Raw genomic sequence first — 22,446 nt, 5'->3', positions numbered from 1 at the left:
TGTGAGTACTGGAGGATCTCAGTGCCTGGGGTGCTGAGAAACAGCTACCCCTGGGGTCTCTGAGAGGACTTCACACTCTCCTTTTGACTTATGAGAAGAGTCTCCAGACTACTTGTTTGACCCATTATCCTTTGAAGATGAAAATTGAGGAGAAGACTGCCTCTCCCCACCCCCCAGAAGGCTGCGGTCAGGGAGCTGCCTCGGTAAAGAGGATTTTCTCTCTGTCCTTCTGGGATCTCAGTTGGTGCTGCTGGCAAAGAGAACCCCTCTGTTGGACATGGCCCTCATGGAGGCAGCAGAGGCACTGACCATGCTTGTCCACAACTGGGGTTACCTTGCTGCAAGTGCTGGGGGATACCCTTGCCGGGAGGAGGGGGGTCACACTGGGGGATGACACAAGAACAAAATATCAGCTGTGACCGGCTGTTTTGCCATTGAACGTGTAAAGGGGCCGTCTAGCTTTAAATAACTTATTCATTCCTGATCAGCAGCCATGGAATGCCACACACCACTCGTTTGGAGCCTGTGATTTGCACCTGCCCTGATTGCCTTATTTGGGAATTGCCCCACTTTGACCTCACAGCTATATTATAGCCACATTGGGGTTTCCAAGCAAGCAAGATATATGTGTATGCTATTATGAATAGGGCCCTACTAAATACATGGGTAAAAGAACTCAGTAGAGTCCCTTATCCAGGGCTGCTTACAAATATAACAGTAATACACTACATTACTTAAACATATCACATACTGTACGAACACATCTGCAAACTTAACTGGTTACACCATGACCAACCCATGCTAAACACGCACTTGCTCTGCAATGTAAGTAGGCCTCTGATTAGGAGCATTTTCCAGAAGTGAACTGGAGGTTTCTATAAAAAATAAAGACATAGTCTTGTAAGTTTAGGCACAAGAAAGTCTTGTGTCTTGATCTTGTGTCCTGGTCTGCAGGGGACTGGATTAGGTGACCTCCTGAGTTCCCTTCCAGATCTAGGAGTCTGTGATTTCTATGACCTCAATAAGCTGAATCCCCTAAAAGGGCTACATAGGAATATCAGGGCTATCCTTACACACAGTACTGTCTTTTGCGAAAAATATCCAGGAGTCCTGTGGCACCTTAAAGATTAGCACATTTATTTGGGCATAAACTTTCACGGGCTCCAGTCCACTTCATTAGGTGCATCCGATGAAGTGGGGTCCAGCTGACACAAGCTTATGCCCAAATAAATTTGTTAGTCTTTAAGGTGCCATAGGGCTCCTCATTGGTTTTGCTGAAACAGACCAAAACTGCGCGAATAGGATGGGGACCTTGGGGACCTGGATCTGCGATGAGAGCAGCAGGGAGATTGCAATTGGTATCGTCTATGGTAACAGTGTCTTGATGGGGAGGCGCTGTATCTCGATCGCCGGTGATATCGAGGTGGAGTCGGTGGCTCCGGAAAGAAAGCTGTTGGCCCTGGGTTTATTGGCGGGTGACCACTTGCAGAAGACAGGGATGGCTGCATCAAAAGTGTCGGTGGAGTTGCACTCGGCATTGAGATCTTTTGGGAGTATGATGGTGTAGGAGAGCGTCTCAGTGGTGCCATGGGTTCTGGTGCCACATGCGACGGTACTGCTGGTCGAGGCGTCGGTGCCGACAACGTGGTTTCTGCCGGTGCCATCGGTGCCTGGATGAAAATGTCAGCGGGCTCCGCTGATTCTCTCGGTGCCGGTGTCAGTGCGGAGGAGCTGGGCACCAGGCGCACCGTGGTTGTTTCTTTCAGTGCCGGTGGCGCCGCAGAGACGTCAGGTGCCGGAGGTGTCGGGAGCTCCCGTGACGACTTTGGTGCTGACAGCAGCTTCGGTGCCGACTTAGGTCTCGGTGCCGTGTGCACCATCTAGCTCAGTGCCGATATATTTCACACAGGCTTATCTTTGTGTGGCTTTCGAGCTGCCATTTTGTGAGAGGTGCCCGGTTTGACTCTGGAGCTCGCAGTCACAGCTGGCAAGGAGCGAAATGAGGAACGGCTCCTGCGGGATGTTGTCACCACGGGGGAGGGCCGACGAGACACGGTCCGCAGTTGTTCTGCCACTTCTGTCTGCGGCCAGAGCACCTTATCAAATAACAACATTTTAAGGCTCATTTCCCAGTCGCGCCAAGCTCTTGCTGTCAGCTTTGAACAATGCTGACATTTTGGGGGAATATGGGTTTCCCCAAGGCATTTTATACATGAAGAGTGCCCGTCTGATGCGGGCATTGAATCCCTGCAGGTCAGGTACTTTTTGAAGCCCGGTGAGCCAGGCATGGTTGAAGAATGAGGAAAATATGGGGTTTTTTAAACTATTAACTAACTAATTAAGGGCTAATCAAGTATAAAGACTAAACTAACTAAGAACTGTGTAACTATATATAAACTCTCCTCTCTCTCAGTTCTGACAGGATTGTCACGAGAGGGAGCAGTTTCTCTGTCTGTGCCCGAAGACGGTCAGAAGGAACTGGCAGGGCTGGACCGCGCGAGCAGAAAAGGTGCGAAAAGCCTCAAGATGGCCGCCGCGCATGCGCGGTCTGGTGAACAACAGCTGAAACCTCTCCAAACGGCAGCGCTATGACAAGCCCGACACCCACTGTGGAGCACCCACGGGGACAAGGTGAGTAACTTCTTCTTCTTTCAATTTACTTTCAGTGTGGATATCAGAAAAATGGCTGTTTTTCCGACGAAACTCTGTAGTGTAGACATACCCGCAATGGAAGTTCTCTGACACATGTTAACATAGCACTGTTTGAAACTGAACTACATTAACTACATTAGCAATAAGAGGGTGATCAGAGAGGGAATTGGACCCTTACTGGATGAGGGAGGTAATCTAGTGACAGATGATGTGGGAAAAGCTGAAGTATTCAATGCTTTCTTTGCCTCTGTCTTCACAGACAAGGTCAGCTACCAGACAAACTCACTAAACAACGCAGTATGGGAAGGAGGTGGTCAGTCCTTGGTGAGGAAAGAACAAGTTAGGAACTATTTAGAAAAGCTAAACATACACAAATGCATGGGCTTGGATTTAATATATCCGAGGGACTGAAGGAGTTGGCAAATGTCATTGCAGAGCTTTTGACAATTACCTTTGAAAACTCATGGAGATCGGGAGAGATCCCGGATGATTGGAAAAAGGCAAATGTAGTGCCCATCTTTAAAAAAGGGAAGAAGGACAATCCAGGGAACTACAGACCGATCAGCCTTACCTCAGTTTCCGGAAAAATCATGGAAGGGATCCTGAAGGAATCAATTTTGAAGCACTTGGAAGAGGGGAAAGTGATCAGGAATAGTCAACATGGATTCACAAAGGGCAAATCAAATCATGCCTGACCAATATGATTAGCTTCTAGGATAAGGTAACTGGCTTTGTGGGTATAGGAAAGTCAGTGGATGTGATATGCCTTGACTTTAGCATAAATTTTCACAATATTTTTGCCAGCAAGTTAAGGAAGTATGGATTGGACAAATGGATTGTAAGATGGATAGAAAGCTGGCTAGACTGTTGGGCCGAACGGGTAGTGATCAACGGCTCGATGTCAGGTTGGTGAGCGGTTTCTAGAGGAGTGCCGCAAGAATCTGTTCTAGGACTGGTTTTGTTAAACATCTTTATTAATGACCCCAATTACGGGTTGGATTGCACCCTCAGCAAGTTTTCAGATGAAACTAAGCCAGGGGAAGAGGTAGAAACACTGGAGGGCAGGGATAGGGTCCAGAGTGACCTGGACAGATTAGAGGATTGGGCCAAAAGAAATCTGATGAGTTTCAACAAGGAGAAGTGTAGAGTCCTGCACTTGGGACGGAAGAATCCCAAGCATTGTTACAGGCTGGGGACTGAATGGCTATGTAGCAATTCTGCAGAAAAGTACCTGGGGATTACAGTGGATGAGAAGCTGGATATGAGTCAACATTGTGCCCTTGTAGCCAAGAGGGCTAATGGCATATTAGGGTGCATTAGGAGGAGCATTGCCAGAAGATCCAGAGAAGTGATTATTCCCTTAATTCGGCTCTGGTGAGGTCACATCTGGGGTATTGTGTCCAGTTCTGGGCCCACCACTATAGAAAGAATGTGGATGCATTGGAGAGAGTCCAGCAGAGGGCAGCCAAAATGATTAGGGGGCTGGCACGCATAACCTATGAGGAGAGGCTGAGGGATCTGGGTTTGTTTAGTCTGCAGAAGAGAAGAGTGAGGGGATTTGATAGCAGCCTTCAATTTCCTGAAGGAAGGTTCCAAAGAGGATAGAGAAAGACTGTTCATGGTAGTGACAGATGGCAGAACAAGAAACAATGATCTCAAGTTACAGTGGGAGAGGTCTAGTTTGGATTTTAGGAAAAACTATTTCACTAGGAGAGTGGTGAAGCACTGGAATGGGTTACCTAGGGAGGTTGTGGAATCTCCATCCCTAGAGGTGTTTAAGTCTCACCTTGACAAAGCCCTGGCTGGGTTGATTTAGTTGGGATTGATACTGCCTTGGGCAGGGGGCTGGACTTGATGACCTCCTGAGGTCTCTTCCAGCTCTAGGATTCTATGAACATGGACCATATTTGCTAGTTAGTACATAATACATTAGTGCAAACAAGAATTTACATCGTACTGGTGCGAACTAACACACTGTGTGAAAAAGCCCCAATCTCATGGTTTTTAAGATCTGCTTGATGATTTAACACTTGGGATTGACAACATTTCTATTCAGACCAGAAAACAGATGTATGTAGCATTATGTACAGACTGACTGTTTTTCTTCACCAGAATTATTTGGCAGCCATCCATTGTTGTATAAATAACCGTTTTGTTTCCCCTTTGACACTAATATTTACACACATGTTCTGATTGGTTGGTCATGTTCCATCTTTCACTGACAACAGAAATCTGCTGGCATGCTCAAGACTCTCTTTTCAATGCACGTTACATTGTGCATTACATGTACAAAACATAGGTTAAATTAGCATCTGAGAGAGCACTTTCAGCTTCTGAGATGAAAGGGGATACGTACATGTGAAACATTAGTATTGATCTCATTGACCAGTTTTATTTGACTACATATTCCTGGGCGCTCACCTATCACCTCACTATTTTCATTTAAAGGGAAACATATTTTTTTTTAATTTTTAAATTGTATAACAGCAAGCTGGGCCAACACTAAATGGGCACTTGCTATATCACAGCCTGTGTTTTAATAGAAACAAGAGATGATGTATTGTCTGTTCACCAGTCAGGATGTAACATTTGTTGTCTATTTATCGGAAGTATCATTTCACAAAAATGACTCTAGAAAGACAGCAACAAAAAACTGTGTAGTTGTAAACAGGGTTTGCATGAGCTCTCCCCTGACATCTAGTGATGAGCTGGGAAAGAAGGTTTCATGAACGGACCTTGGCTACATAGTCAAGCCTACTCTGCCTGTGAGCACAGTATGATGAAAATGCTTTGCTTAAATGATGACTTTCAGGTAGGTATGGGGATCATAAGTCACTTTGCCATTAGGGCAGGGGTAATAAAGGGTTGTCTACCTTTGTTGTAAAGCAAGGTAGCAAAACTGTGCTTGGCGCACTCTGACTGGGGGACTCACCACACAGCTAGAGTGCTCGCTAAGGATTAAACATGAGCATCAAGGTCCAGAAAAGTTAAGAGAGGGTGGGGTTTGGTACTTGTAGCTTGGGGGCGGGGGGAAGGGTGAGCTCTGCTGAAGGGTCACAAGCACCATTTAATCCTGTGTCTCTACTGTATAATAGCTCATTTGAGGGCTTGGTGCAGAATAGCAGAGCTGAAGTCACTGATAATCAGGTCTAAACATTGGACCTGCTTTGGGACTGAGTCTCTGATGCAAGATATTGCCCAGTATGCAGCAGCAGTCAGGCTCCCCCACTAACAGCTGACATCACAGAGCTGTGTTCAGTGGTGGGACTCCAAGACATCCCAGAAGGTGCCAACTGGCTGGTGAGCAGAACTAGTTGCCCTCTCCTCCACCCCCCACAAAGAGCGGAGGGGAACTCTGCAGCTGTACTTTGAACTCTGGATCGTCACTCACCAAGGACAACAAGGGGTGAAGGGAGATTGCTGGTCTTAAGAACCTGAGGAAAAAAGACACTCCCCAACATACTGTGGGATGGGTATTTTGCTCATGGTTTTATGTTCCGAATCCTGCTTGTGGTGTTTTCCCAAGTGAATGCTGTGTTACTTTCCCCCTTTTTCCATTCAAAGTTTCATCCTAAGGAACCTTTAGATATTGAATCTAGGCCTTGTTGTTCCCGTCCCCACCTGGCAACATGCTGCCTACAGTCAGACAATCAATGAGCCAATTTTCCTTTGGCTCTCAAGAACAATGTTCGATGGGGTCAGACTCAAAATAAAAATATAGATCACATCTCTGCCTTTATATCAATAAATTAAGTAACTTAAATACAGTAGTTTACATTGTAGATAATACTGGGGGTGGTGAGAGCAAAAAGATTTTATTTGAAGAGGATTTCTTGTAACTCTGAGCACTAATCTATAACTGGCCCAGATAAAATTCACATCAGGAAATTGCTGTACATGTGCCCTTACCAGTGCTGACAGGCTGAACACTGGGTAATAATAATCTGCTAATCTAACTCTCTGGAGTGCATCACAGAAGAAATGAAGTGAGATTTTTTTTTTAGGGCCCAACTGTGCAGCATTCATTGATGTTCACCTGATAAAAATGAGCTTATTGGATCAAGTCCAGAGGTCTTTGTTCCATTTGACCTTTGCAGGAGCAAATGTGATTAAAAACTTAGGGCTTGTCTACCCGAGAAAGTTTTACTGACAAAAGTTCTGTCAGCATACCGGTACTCTTAGGCTACGTCGACTCTACGAGTTTTCTCGGCAAAAAATATGCTAATGAGGGATAATTTGCATGAGTTGCGATCTCATTTGCATATTTTCTGCTGATCTGTTTTTGCGCTGAGGTTTTTGCACAAAAACAAGCAGTGTGGACATTTTCTTTTTGCACAAAACCCCCTTTTTCCGCAAGATCCTTATGCCCCAAAAAAGAAGGTTTACCGATCTTGTAGAAAAAGAGGGTTTTGTGCAAAAAAGAAAACATCCACACTGCTTGTTTTTGCACAAAAACTCCAGTGCAAAAATGGATTGGCAGAAAATATGCAAATGAGATTGCAACTCGTGCAAATATTCCCTCATTAGCATATTTTTTTGCTGAGAAAACGCGTAGTGTAGACGTAACCTTATAGCTTGGCTGGAAGAATGCACGAACACTGCCTTTGCTAGTCTAGTGTGCCCTCAGAGCACCAGGCTGTACTAGCAAGAGATGTGCAGCACTATAGGAAACCATGTCATTCACTTTGGCTTTGTCTACACTGCAGGGTTTTTGCACAAGAAACTTTTTGTGGAAGAGATCTTCCACAAAAACTTCTTGCTCAAAAGTACGTCCACACCTCAAAAGCACATTGCAAAAGTGATGTACTTTTACATAAAAGCGTCCACACTGCATGGATGCTCTTGTGCAAGAAAGCTCTGATTGCCATTAACAGAATGGCCATCAGAGCACCTGTGTTTTTTCTGATAGGCTCTTTTTGTGCAAGAAACCCCTGCAGAGTGTCCACACATGCCTTTTTGCATAAGAGCTGTAGTGCTAAAAGGAGATATTCCTTGTGGGGAGGGGAACAACTTTACTGGCAAAAGCCTTCTGTCCTGTCGATTTAGTGGGGTTTTTTTTTTGTGTGTGTGCAAAAACAGACATTTTTGTGCAAAAACCTCGGGCTGTGTCTAGACCGCATCCCTTTTCCATAAAAGGGATGCAAATTAGACACATCACAATTGCAAATGAAGCGGGGATTTAAATCCCCCCGCTTAATTTGCATAAACATGGCTGCCGCTTTTTTCCGGCTTGGAGCTTTGCCGGAAAAAAGTGCCAGTCTAGACGCGGACCTTTTGGAAAATAAAGCCTTTTCCGAAAGATCCCTTATTCCTTATTTTAAGAGGAATAAGGGATCTTTCGGAAAAGGCTTTATTTTCCGAAAGATCCGTGTCTATACTGGCGCTTTTTTCCGGCAAAGCTCAGAGCCGGAAAAAAGCAGCAGCCATGTTTATGCAAATAAAGCGGGGGGGATTTAAATCCCCACTTCATTTGCAATTGCGATGTGTCTAATTTGCATCCCTTTTACAGAAAAGGGATGCAGTCTAGACACAGCCTTGTAGTGTAGACATAGCCTTTGTGTGTTTATTGCTGGAGAACTGCTTGTACTAGTACAGGTACTTTAGTATCCACACAGGCATTGTGCCAATAGTAACAATAGAGAGTTTATGTCACTCAGGAACATCATCCCACCTCCACCCCAAAAATAGTGTTAAGGGAGCCACTTGTACCCTTGGATTTCTAAGAACATAAGAATGACCATACTGGGTCAGACAAAAGGTCCGTATAGTCCAGTATCCTGTCTTCCAACAGTGGCCAATGCTAGGTGCCCCCAGAGGGAATGAAAAGAACAGGTAATCATCAAGTGATCTCACCCCTGTTGCTCATTCCCAGATTCTGACAAACAGAGGCTAGGGACACCATTCCTACCGATCCTGGCTAATAGCCATTAATAGAACTAACCTCCATGACTTAATCTAGCTCTTTATTGAACCCTGTTTGAAGTCCTGGTCTTCACCATGGGTATGTCTAGACTGCACCCCTCTGCCGGCAGACGAATGCAGATTAGACAGGTTGAAATTGCTAATGAAGTGGGGATTTACATATCCCGTGCTTCATTAGCATAAAAATGGCCACTGCTTTTTTTCGGCACAGAGCTTTGTTGGAGAAAAGCGGCAGTCTAGAGGCTGATCTTTCACTAAAGAAAGCCTTTTCCTATAGATCCCGTATACCTCGTTTTACCTGAAGCATGATCTTTTAAAAACATAAGACAAAAAATAAAAGTGAACCTCAAGGCCACAAGCAACTGCATCATACAACTGTATTCAAATTTGGGGTGTTGAAATGACAACATTTCTACTTTGCAAGAGATCCATCTCTTTGTAAGAGGCTGGACCAAAATCCTCCATCTAAACATTTGCAAATGTTGGGAAGTCTGAAATCCAGATACACGCTTTGTGGTCTAAACTCACCTTTATACTTTGTATTACAGTAGAACTTGGCATCCTTCACATCATATGGCAAGACTTTGTCACAAATGACGAGCTTTGGAACAGAGCAGGACAAGAACTACTTGATGTTCAAGTCAAGAGAAGAAAGTGGGGATGGCTAGGCCACACTCTCAGAAAACCATCTTCCAGCATAGTCTGTCAACCTCTGACATGGAACCCACAAGGAAAATGCAAAAGAGGAAGACCTCGGACAATGTGGAGAAGATCTACTGAGACTGAAGGACAACAACTGGAGTACTCCTGGAGTCAGCTAGAAGTTTTGTCTCAAGACTGAGACTATGTCTACACTACAAGTTTTCTTGGCAAAAAATATGCTAATGAAGGACTCATTTGCATGAGTCGTGATCTCATTTGCATATTTTCTGCCCATCCATTTTTGCACTAGGGTTTTTGCGCAAATATAAGAAGTGTGGATGTTTTCTTTTTGCGCAAAAACCCCTTTTTCCTCAATATCCTTATGCCCCAAAAAAAGAGGTATACCGATCTTGTGGAAAAAGAGGGTTTTGCTCAGCGCCTCATAGCAATCTGAAAGTCTTGACTTCGTGTTGCTAAAGATGAGGTAAATTCAACAGTGTGTATCCTCGTTCCTTGGTCAAAACTGTACGCAAAGTGCTCACCTTTCCCCTTTTTACTTGGACAATATTCCATAGGACAAGAATTACACAATATAAGACACTAAGGCTATGTCTAGACTGCAAGCCTCTTTCGAAAGAGGCGCTTTCGAAAGTATCTTTCAAAAGAGCCTCTTTCGAAAGAGCGCGTCTAGACTGCACGTTGAACTTTCGAAAAAGCGGCTTGCTTTTTCGAAAGAAAGCATCCAGTGAGTCTGGATGCTCTCTTTCGAAGAAGCCCTATTTACATTGAAGAACGCCTTCTTTCGAAAGAGGAACTTTCGAAAGAAGGCGTTCTTCCTCGTGAAATGAGGTTTACCGCCATCGAAAGAAAAGCCGCGTTCTTTCGATTTAATTTCGAAAGAACGCGGCTTGAGTCTGGACGCAGGTGAAGTTTTTTCGAAAAAAGGCTACTTTTTTCGAAAAAACCCCTGAGTCTGGACACAGCCTAACAGAATGAGAACAGTGTAGGTCAGTGATGGGCAACCTAGGCTAGTGAGTGGGCCACATCAGTGGTTCTCCATCAACTCAGCGGGCTGCAAGATTGTTGTAACCAAGATTGTCTCCTGGGACTCTGAATCCCCAGCTGAACCTGGGCACTATGTAGCACTGCCACTTTGAAACAACGCAGGTTGCCTGGCATCAGGCTCCATGCGGCGTTTCAAAGCAGCAGTGCTGCATGGAACTCAGAGTCAGCAGGGGACCCCAAGCCCCACGCGGCACTGACACTTTGAAATGCTGCATGAAACCTGGGCCAGCTGGGGACTCCCAGCCCCCCTTTTTTCCCCTCCTTGCTGCCTCTTTCTGATAGAGACAGCAAGGGAAGGGAAGTGACTTGTCGACTATCCTGTTGACTATCTGATAAACATTTGCTTATTGGATAGTTGACTAGTCATTCACATCCCTACCAACTAGTACAGAATTTTTGTGATATGAACTTTATAGGACTTCATGGCTGTTGCGTGTCATGACATTTCAGGATTTCACAGTAACATAGAGGCTAGATTTCATATCCTCCTGTGCCCAAAGCATAGACTCCCAACCATTTTAGCTAAAAGAGCATCTTTGTTATAAAAAAAAAAGGGTCAGGCACAATTTGGACAGTTCTGATTCTATCTAGAAGAGACACGCGTGTATATGAGCCAGTTCATTACAGTATGATTATTCTCAAATTCTTATGAAACTTCTATGAATTCTTATGAAATTTTTAAAAAACTCTCTAAAAGCATTAAGAGAGTTTTAAGGCAAGTTTGGTGAAAACATAGGGGTTGATTCACATTACAACAGTGATTTGTTGGTGTTGATTATAGTTGTGTTAAAAATTGGCCTTACAGTGGTGTATTATGCCCATTATCCTCCCCACACTAATTTTGCCAGTAGTAATGGGCTTTTCATAGAATCATAGAATCATAGAATCATAGAATAATAGGACTGGAAGGGACCTCGAGAGGTCATCGAGTCCAGCCCCCCGCCCTCAAGGCAGGATCAAGCTCCGTCTACACCATCCCTGACAGATGTCTATCTAACCTGTTCTTAAATATCTCCAGAGAGGGAGATTCCACCACCTCCCTTGGCAATTTATTCCAATATTTGACCACCCTGACAGTTAGGAATTTTTTCCTAATGTCCAATCTAAACCTCCCCTGCTGCACTTTAAGCCCGTTACTCCTTGTCCTGTCCTCAGAAACCAAGAGGAACAAATTTTCGCCTTCCTCCTTGTGACACCCTTTTAGATATTTGAAAACCGCTATCATGTCCCCCCTTAATCTTCTTTTTTCCAAACTAAACAAGCCCAGTTCATGAAGCCTGGCTTCATAGGTCATGTTCTCTAGACCTTTAATCATTCTTGTCGCTCTTCTCTGCACCCTTTCCAATTTCTCCACATCTTTCTTGAAATGTGGCGCCCAGAACTGGACACAGTACTCCAGCTGAGGCTTAACTAGTGCAGAATAGAGCGGCAGAATGACTTCACGAGTTTTGCTTACAACACACCTGTTGATACAACCTAGAATCATATTTGCTTTTTTTGCAACAGCATCACACTGTTGACTCATATTCAACTTGTGGTCCACTATGACCCCTAGATCCCTTTCCGCCATGCTCCTTCCTAGACAGTCGCTTCCCATCTTGTATGTATGGAACTGATTGTTCCTTCCTAAGTGGAGCACTTTGCATTTCTCTTTATTAAACCTCATCCTGTTTACCTCTGACCATTTCTCTAACTTGCTAAGGTCATTTTGAATTATGTCCCTATCCTCCAAAGAAGTCGCAACCCCACCCAGTTTGGTATCATCTGCAAACTTAATAAGAGTACTCTCTATCCCAATATCTACATCATTGATGAAGATATTGAATAGTACGGGTCCCAAAACAGACCCTTGAGGAACTCCACTTGCTATCCCTTTCCAGCAGGATTTAGAACCATTAACAACAACTCTCTGACTACGGTTATCCAGCCAATTATGCACCCACCTTATCGTGGCCCTATCTAAGTTATATTTGCCTAGTTTATCAATAAGAATATCATGCGAGACCGTATCAAATGCCTTACTAAAGTCTAGGTATATGACATCCACCGCTTCTCCCTTATCCACAAGGCTCGTTATCTTATCAAAGAAAGCTATCAGATTAGTTTGGCATGACTTGTTCTTCACAAACCCATGCTGGCTATTCCCTATCACTTTATTACTTTCCAAGTGTTTGCATACGATTTCCTTAATTACCTGCTCCATTATCTTCCCTGGGACAGACGTTAAACTGACCGGTCTATAATTTCCTGGGTTGTTCTTATTCCCCTTTTTATAGATGGGCACAATATTTGCCCTTTTCCAGTCTTCTGGAATCTCCCCTGTCTGCCATGATTTTTCAAAGATCATAGCTAAAGGCTCAGATACCTCCTCTATCAGCTCCTTGAGTATCCTGGGATGCATTTCATCAGGACCTGGTGACTTGCTGACATCTAACTTTCCTAAGTGATTTTTAACTTGTTCTTTGTGTATCCTATCTTCTAAACTTACCCTCTCTCTGCTTGTATTCACTGCGTTAGGCACACCTCCAGACTTCTCGGTGAAGACCGAAACAAAGAAGTCATTGAGCATCTCCGCCATTTCCAAGTTCCCTGTTACTGCTTCTCCCTCCTCACTAAGCAGTGGGCCTACCCTGTCCTTGGTCTTCCTCTTGCTTTTAATGTATTTATAAAAGGTCTTCTTGTTTCCCTTTATGCCTGTAGCTAGTTTGATCTCATTTTGTGCCTTTGCCTTTCTAATCTTGCCCCTGCATTCCCGTGTTGCTTGCCTATATTCATCCTTTGTTAGTTGTCCTAGTTTCCATTTTTTATGAGACTCCTTTTTTATTTTGAGATCATGCAAGATCTCCTTGTTAAGCCAAGCTGGTCTTTTGCCATATTTTCTATCTTTCCTACACAGCGGAATTGTTTGCTTTTGGGCCCTTAACAACGTCCCTTTGAAATACTTCCAACTCTCCTCAGTTGTTTTTCCCTTCAGTCTTGCTTCCCATGGGACCTTACCTACAAGTTCTCTGAGCTTATCAAAATCTGCCTTCCTGAAATCCATAACCTCAATTGTGCTGGTCTCCCTTCTGCCTTTCCTTAAGATCATGAACTCTATTATTTCATGATCACTGTCCCCTATACTGTCTTCCACTTTCAAGTTCTCAACTAGTTCCTCCCTATTTGTTAAAACCAAATCCAGAACAGCTTCTCCTCTGGTAGCTTTTTCAACCTTCTGAAACAGAAAGTTGTCTCCAATGCAGTCCAGAAACTTATTGGATAGCCTGTGCCTCGCTGTGTTAGTTTCCCAACATATGTCTGGATAGTTGAAGTCCCCCATCACCACCAAATCTTGGGCTTTGGATAGTTTTGTTAATTGTTTAAAAAAGGCCTCATCCACCTCTTCCACCTGGCTAGGTGGCCTGTAGTAGACTCCTAGCATGATATCACCCTCGTTTTTTACCCCTTTTAGCTTAACCCAGAGACTCTCTACACAGCTATCTCCTACGTTCATCTCCACTTCAGTCCAAGTGTGTACATTTTTAATATACAAGGCAACCCCTCCTCCCTTTTTTCCCTGTCTGTCCTTCCTGAGCAAGCCGTACCCTTCCATACCAATATTCCAATCATGCGTCCCATCCCACCAGGTTTCTGTAATACCAATGATATCATAGTTGTATTTATTGGTTAGCAATTCCAGTTCTTCCTGCTTATTACCCATACTTCTCGCATTTGTATATAGGCATCTAAGATACTGATTTGATCTTGCCTCCCTGTTGTGCCCTGACCCTCCTTTCTCCTTGCCATTATAGGCCGTAGTCCCCCCCATTTCCAACCCATCTCTCTTCATACTTCTCTGTTCATCACACCATTGACATTATTTACTAAATATAAATACAAATCACATCTATCAGTCTTAATTTGTATAAACTTGTGTTTGATTGCCACTATCTGTAGCACATAATCCCAATGGAAGCTTGAGCATACACAATTCCCATTAAAGTCCATTAAGGTTCCAGGTGCTAGGCCTCCCTTAAGAGCAGGCTGCCATGTGCTTATGCTGGGCCATAGTATCTAAGGCTAGGTTTACACTAAAAGGGACATTGAATCAAGATACGCAACTCCAGCTTTGTTAATTAGGTAGCTGTAGAAAATTTACCTTGTTTGAGGTTCCCTGATGTCCCCACAGTGAGAGTCTGATGGGAGCAAATGTTTCCATTGGGTTCCCTTACTCCTCACAGAAGCAGGAGTACTGGCACCAGTGGGGGCACCCTCTGAGATCAATTTAGCCAGTCTTAACTAGACTCACTAAATCAAACTCCAGAAGATTGATCATGGCAGTATCGATCCTCTGGTTAGTGAAGACCTGGGCTATGATTCTCACTGAGCTTGATGCAGCAGGATGGACGATTGCCAGGGACCTTGTTTTGGTGATCCCAGCATCAGCAGATTTTAGAGTAGTTTCTTGCACTGGTTTAAACTCCACCAGCTCAAAAAGCCCTAAGGAGCAGCATATATGCTAGGGCAGGGCTACTCAACATGCGGCCTGCGGGCCAAATACGGCTCAGGGCTCATTTGTTTGTGACCTGCGGTGTGGTTTGGGTTTATGCAGGGCTCAACATGCGGTCTTTGAAAATGGCCTCCACTGGGAACACGCTCCACAACGGCAAGGCATCTCCCAGGCAGAGAGAGCATTGAAAGACACAAGCGGATGGGCTGCCTGGAACAGATGGGTACAGGGTGTCAGCATTTCTAGGCTCCTGGGAGGAGGTGCCGGGAGTGCCGGGGTATTGTGTAAAAAAAGCTATTTGCATATATTTGCATATTTGCATGTATATGCAACCACACTTAAGTTGTGGCCCTTGGCATGTGCTGTGAATATCATTGTGGCCCCTGGGGCTTCCAAAGTTGAGTAGCCCTGTGCTAGGGACTCCCTGTGATCCCACAGCAAGCACAAAGGATCTGGGATATATCACAAAAACTGGCCAAGCATATGTACAGTCTTAGTAGTATCTCAGGGTCTCTATAATGACTGTAAATAGTCACTGAGAGACCATCTTGACAGTTTCTGCTACTGGTCATGATTTAATAGGGCATTGTGACCTATTCAAAGAACTAGCACATGACCTTGAGAATTGTAATTACTTCCACTCTGCTGCAACCACAACAGCAGCCTGTACTAACACACAGCCCCCTTTGTAAATCACTGTCCAATTCGCTTTCTTTTCTCACTGATAACAGGGCATCTAAACACAAGTCGTCCTTACTTTCAAGCCATCATAAATATTTGGTGCATTTTAAGATTCCACATTGATCTTTCTAGGATTTTTACAATGAAATCTAAGGTATGGGCCTACTCCTGCAAGGGGCTAAGCATTCAATATGGAGCAGCCATCAGAAAAGCAAACAGAATGTTAGGAAACATTTAAAAATGGATAGAGAAATAAGACAGATAATATTTCATTGCCTCTACATACATCCATGGTACACCCACATCTCGAATACTGCATGCAGACGTGGTCACCTCATCTCAAGAAAGATATGTTGGCACTGGAAAAAGTTCAGAATACGACAACAAAATGATTAGGGGTTTGCAACTGCTGCCATATGAGGAGAGATTAATAAAATGGGGACTTTTCATCTTAGAAAAGAGGAGACTAAGAGGGGATATGATAGAGGTCTATTAAATCATGACTGTTGTGGAGAAAGTAAATTAAGAAAAGTTATTTACTCCTTCCCATGACACAAGAACTAGGGGTCATCATATGAATTTAATAGGTAACAGGTTTAAAACAAACAAAGGGAAGTATTTCATCACATAATGCAAAGGCAACCTGTGGAACTCATTGCCAGAGGATGTTGTGAAGACCAGGACTTTAATGGGGTTCAAATAAAGACCCAGATGAATTCATGGAGAATAGGTCCATTAATGGTTATTAGCCAGGATGGGTACTAATGTTGTCATACTGAAGGCTTTAATTCCCCCATTAAAGTCAGTAGAAATTGTGGTAAAAAGGAGCCCGCAAGCCCCATATTAAAAATAAAATTCAGGATAGACAAAATATTGATCATTTTCTAGCCTTACTGGAGATCAGAGTTCCCTGTAAGCCAGTGGTCCCCAACGTGGTGCCCGTGGGCGCCATGGTGTCCACCGGGGCAATTATGTGTGCCTGCCTAGTGACCAGGGCCGGCCAGAGCCATTCTTGCACCCCGAGCTCTGGCCACACTGCGCATGGCGCACAGCAGCCCCAAAAGGATGGGGACGATTGCTGTAAGCTGTGTGCCATGAGAGATTCAGGTGCTGCCCAGCTGATTAGCAGATTCCACAGCTGTCCACAGCTAGCAGCATGAGTTTCTACTGATGGCACACATCCATACATGCCATAGCACGCATAACAAAATTTGTTCCACACATGGATGGAAAAAATTAGAAGGAACATTGCTGGAGACTATAACATAGCTAATGAAACATCACCAGTATGGTAGCATATGCTCTCAGCAAAGACAGACATCTGGAGCCACAATGAAACATCTGACAATGGCCCTTCACCTCCATGTTAATATTATCAAAACCGTTTCCCCGATGAGCTGTAACATGGAATACAATCACAATTCCAAAGAGCAGCTTAGTTCTATTATAAAGATATACCCCTGTAGGAAATCTCAGCAGAGGAGTGACCCTTAGGCTGTGTCTAGACTGGCCAGTTTTTCCGGAAAATCAGCCGCTTTTCCGGAAAAACTTGCCAGCTGTCTACACTGGCCACTTGAATATCCGCAAAAGCACTGACTTCCTACTGTAAGAAATCAGTGCTTTTTGTGGAAATACTGTGCTGCTCCCATTCGGGCAAAAGTCCCTTTTGCACAAAACTTTTGCGCAAAAGGGCCAGTGTAGACAGCTGAGATTTGTTTTGCGCAAAAAAGCCCCGATCGCAAAAATGGCGATCAGGGCTTTTTTGTGCAAAAGTGCGTCTAGATTGGCCACGGACACTTTTCTGCAAAAAGTGCTTTTGCGGAAAAGCATCCGTGCCAATCTAAACGCTCTTTTCCGAAAATGCTTTTAACGGAAAACTTTTCCGTTAAAAGCATTTCCGGAAAATCATGCCAATCTAGACGTAGCCTCAAAGAGCTGACAGTTCTGTTATATTAAGGAGCATCCCAAACTCTGACGGGTTTTTTTCTCCTTCCCCTCCCAGTCCAATGAGACCTCTGATCCCCATCACACACACACACACACACACACACACACACACACACACACACACACACACGGCGTTCCTAGCCAGGTGCTGCCACAGCAGATGATTTGTGATTGCAAAGCAGGTGCCTCCTTCCCAAAAATGTCAATATTTTTATTAATCAAAATCCTTCTTTCCAAGTCCTGAGAGTGCCCCCACACTGTCCCAGAAGCCCATTAGCTATCTGCCATGTTTATTCTTTAACAACCAATAATTTACTTCCCTGCATTTCTTCCCTTCTTTCACTGGTTAGCTCATTTGTTCTTCCTTTAGTTCTCAGCTAGTTCATATCTCTAGCCTGAGCTATTTTCACTTCACTGCTCATACTCAATCTAAAGACTTTGTCAATAAACAAAAGAGTAGTTTGATATGTCAGCTCTCACCAAATCACTCAGAAAAACATTTTCCTGATTGGGGTAGTGGTTAGAAATACAGTTTATAATTAGCCCATGGACTACTGAACGTATCTCCTGTCTGTGGCTGCACCCCAAAAGATTAACATAAGTATCTGGAAAGACAATAGATTATATGATTCACTCAGTCATCCATTATAAGGGATATCTTTCATTGGTGACCCAAATTTTCCTTCACTCCAGGCATTCATGCATTTTTACTACTGTCAATTATTTATTCTATAGCAGGAATGCTCAGTCAGGAAACTGCAGCAATAGAGAAACAGTTATAGCATTTGTTGGGTTTACTGTGGGAATTCTGGGGGTGCTGATGTCCTGTGATGTATAAGAGGTCAGACTATAAATGATCTGGTGGTGCCCCCCTCACTGTAAACTTTATGAATATTCAGATTCATCTACACTGCAAGAAAAATCCTGTGGAAGGAATCTCATAGCCAGGTCAACCCATGGGTTCAGAGCTAAAAATAGCAGTGGTGATGTTTCCATTCAGGCTGCAGTCCATTACCCTTCCCCTTCTCCCCCCACGCAGGTTTGAGACCCAGTGAGGGTGTAGGGTAGGGACTCAGAACCTGGGCTCCAGTCAGGGCAGGAACATCTGCATTGCTAGTTTTAGCCCCTAGCACAACACACACAACACAGTCCAGCCCTGTAGAGCTAGCTTTGCTGGCAATCTGAAGTTGCATAAACTGGCTACCTTATGGCCCCATCAATGAGGTCTAGCTTTTGCTAGATAGGCTACAACACACCGCACCGCAAAGTGGTACTTACAGAATTTTAAGCATGGGGGCAGTCTTGCGCTTCACTTTTTCTGTTACACATATACATGCAACCTTTAACACTAGACAGGAGCAAGTCCTTCTTGAATCAGCTGGGAGCCAGGAAAAATGTATTAGCAAGAATGCAGGACAAAAATTAGGAGATCACCTAGATGTGAATAAAGCTCCAATTTTTGCAGCATAAAAGATGGTTGGTTTCATGAAGATTTGGAGGTGGAAAAAGAGAGAGAGACAATAGGGCTGTGTCTAGACTGGCCAGTTTTTCCGAAAAATCAGCTGCTTTTCCGGAGAAACTTGCCAGCTGTCTACAATGGCCGCTTGAATTTCCGCAAAAGCACTGACGATCTCATGTAACATTGTCAGTGTTCTTGCAGAAATACTATGCTGCTCCCATTCGGGCAAAGGTCCTTTTGCACAAAACTTTTGTACAAAAGGGCCAGTGTAGACAGTTCAGATTTGTTTTCCACAAAAAAGCCCCAATCGCGAAAATGGCGATTAGGGCTTTTTTGCAGAAAAGTGCGTCTAGAGTGGCACGGACGCTTTTCCACAAAAAGTGCTTTTGTGGAAAAGCGTCCGTGCCAATCTAGACGCTCTTTTCCGAAAATGCTTTTAACAGAAAACTTTTCCGTTAAAAGCATTTCCGGAAAATCAGGCCAGTCTAGACACAGCCGAGATGTTGTCACAAGCACTTGGAAATTCTCTTACCAGCAGTGAGTGGATTGCTTTCCTGGTAGTGAAAGGATGTAAGCGACCGAATAATGTCCAATCTATTCTTCTGTTAAAGAGGAAAAAAAAGTTTCTGTCCCTTGTGATTGTGACTGTAGACTTCTGCTTGGTTACTAGTGGGACACTCAGTTTATGTGTGGAGCTGAGATTCCTAGTATCAGTGGGGTTGAAAATCTACAAGAATAGTATCATGCACAATGTTATAGTGCTGCTACTTCTTGCCCCCAACAAATTCATAACAATGTGAAATGAGAAAAATTGTCCAGAAAAAAGTAATCATTCATTATGAAAAATAAGTAATAATAATAGTTTTAGAAATTGGAGTCACCTTTCCCCACAAGTAACATTTAAATAATGTACCACTCTAAAGTTCTGGTTGGATTTCAAGTTAATCTGTAGTTGATATTTTTAATTATGGCTGTAGTCTGCAGATTAATGTTATCTGCAGAGGGAGATTTTTCTGAGCTAGAAGGGTTCTTTGGTGTGTCTTTTCCCAAATGAAGCCTATCTGCATACCACTAACAGGCTACCCAATGCCAAAACCTTTAAAAACAGTTTTGTAATGAAGTATTAGGTCCTGATTATTATTAGGATGGGGCTCTCCAAAATACTACAGAAAGGGGATTGTGTTGTTATAAGCCTACAGAAAGAACATACATTTTTCCTTTTGGCCCCTCTCTGCATGAATGCTCATTGTTCCAGTTATTTTCCATAGCAGGCACAACTCTCTCTCAGCTGTAGATAAGCAAAAGGGACACAGCCTCAAAGAGGAAGTGCTTGAGAGGAGCATCCCTAGACAATAGAGGCAGGAGACAAAACCTGCTGGGAGTTGCAAGTAGCTCAGTTTCTGTGTCTGTGCCCAGCATGGCTTGTGCATGCATCACTGTGCATTGGGAATGGTTAGTGGGATTTATAGCGTGAGACACAAAGTGACTGAAACAAATAGAACAAGTTTCCTCTTGCGCCTTTCCTCACCCTTCTCTATAAATAGGATGAAGAGAGAGAGACCATAATCACTTTATGAAATTAGAGAGAACCTAAAATGTGTTGGATGTGAAGCCATCTTGTTTGCACAGTATTGTCTCTTTACCTGTATGACAGTTGAGGGAAGTCACATACAAAGCATGTCCCGAGGGCCCGATCCAGTTCCCACTCAAGTAAATGAAAAGAGGTGATGTGGGGATGGGGAGGTCAGATGGGGGTTACTTTTCCCCTCCCCTGATTTCTGCCTTTCATTTATCACAGAGGTTTTTTTATTGTTTCCTCCTGCCAGGAGTCAGTGGATTGGAAACTGGTGGGAGCTGCCCAGTGCTTTCTGTCCCCTGGCTCTCCACGCTCTGGGAGCCTGAGTGCTGTCTAGCTGCCTGGCAGCCATCCCTGTTCTGCACCGAGGTGCTTCTTCACAGCTGATTGTTCCCCAGCCAAGTGTGTGACCCAGCTCTGAGCTGCACCCTGCACATGATCTTTCCTCTCCCTAATGGAACCTGGTGCCAGCTGGCGCTGCCCCAAGGAGCCTGACTACCACAAGACGCTGCCCTGGTGTTCCTATTGCTCCTCAGCCCAGAGATGATTCATGGGGCAGTCGCATACCCCACCCCATCCAACCTTTAAATTGTGCCTTCCCGCCAGCATTAAGAGTTACATCATCTCTGGCATGGTACTTGGCTGCTCCTTTCTAGCGGTGGCTGCTGCCTCACAAGCTTTGCCCTATAATGACAGGACACTCCCAGTAACTCCTATTGGCTTCTTACCATGGAATGTGTTACTCCCGGTGCATCCTCTGATGGGAAAATAAGATCCCAGGGTTCCCTTCAGCTTGTCGGCTTTGTTAGGACATGTGCACTTGGCGGAGAGCTTGTTCTGCCTTGAGTTTGAGTTTTTGTGTCTCTGCTGCCTCCCATTACCTCTGCACAAAGGATTTTGTTGTAGCGCCTTACAAATGTGCTAATCAATGTCAGCACTGTTACCGCTAGCATTGAGGGAGCACTTCAGGAAAGCTGGCAATAGTAGACTCTAGATCTTCTAATGTAGAACTTGAATGCTGCACTTCTGGAGCAGTTTGCTAGTCTTTTTGTTTAACCGACAGCACTAGTAGCTTTCTTAGATCAATGAAATATCAAAAATATTTCCTGATGGCTTCTGTCTCACTCTAAAATTTCCTGTGCAGTAAGGGCCAAAAGGATGACCTGTATAAAAAATGTTTATGACTATTATACTTGTAACAATAGGCCAGATGCCCAGGTTCATTGACTTCAGAATAGGTTCATTGACTTCATTCAAGCTACCCCTAGTCACAATAGCTGTAGATCTGGCTCATGTGCACATATTATAACTCACAACCAGTACTGCTTCTGTTCTGCTTTCATTTTATTTCTGTCACTGCTGTAGAGAAAATAACTTGCACTGTTGATGGGTCCAATGACCTTTAATGAAAAATTAGTCATTAGGATATAAGTTTTAACTGCAGCCACCTTGTGTTTCTCACTGTGGCCCAAAGAGCTAATATGCTGCTTGAATACGTAAACAGGGGATTTTGAGGAGAAGAAGAAAAGTGATTTTACATTTGTATTTGGTGGTGCAACAGCTGCTGCTGTGCCTTGTCCAGTTCTGATGTCCACAATTCAAGGGCGATGTTACTAAATTGGAGAGGGTTCAGAGAACACCCATAGGAATTATTAAAGTATTAAATACATGTCTCATGGTGATAGACCCTGTGACAGACCCCCGATGTTTTATGAAATTGTCTTACGGATACAAATTTGCATAATTCAAAGATGCATTGGACAAAATACCTCAAGTAACCTAGCAATTTTAATGTCACAATCTGCTGGATCTGTATATCTTATTTTGGGGTATGTACCACTCTTGTATGTAAAGTTAGAGATAAGGGATACTTTATGGTTTGAAATGTGCAATTGAAAGTCATCAGGGGTGTTTCTCTTAATGTCTGGGTGAGCACCTATAAACAGCCTCCTTTGTCCTTTATGTCTAAGGAGTGGTTGGTCTTAGAAAATCATATGACCACCCCAACAGATA

General features: G+C 43.9%; 1 long non-coding RNA gene across 1 annotated transcript in view; it reads left to right on the top strand.

Annotated features, from left to right (window-relative positions):
* LOC142826945 (uncharacterized) overlaps positions 1-11,142 on the top strand; it is a 28,622-nt gene extending 17,480 nt beyond the window's left edge. The window contains exons 2-3 of the long non-coding RNA XR_012901227.1: positions 2,414-2,631; positions 9,123-11,142. This is a non-coding gene — a long non-coding RNA (uncharacterized LOC142826945). The remainder of the gene's footprint in view (positions 1-2,413; positions 2,632-9,122) is intronic.
* Positions 11,143-22,446: the final 11,304 nt, after the last annotated feature.

This window comes from Pelodiscus sinensis, chromosome 2 (assembly GCF_049634645.1).
Source record: "Pelodiscus sinensis isolate JC-2024 chromosome 2, ASM4963464v1, whole genome shotgun sequence".
NCBI classification, from domain to species: domain Eukaryota; kingdom Metazoa; phylum Chordata; order Testudines; family Trionychidae; genus Pelodiscus; species Pelodiscus sinensis.
The sequence above is the reverse complement of the archived record's forward strand: the minus strand, read 5'-3'. Positions and strand labels throughout refer to the sequence as shown.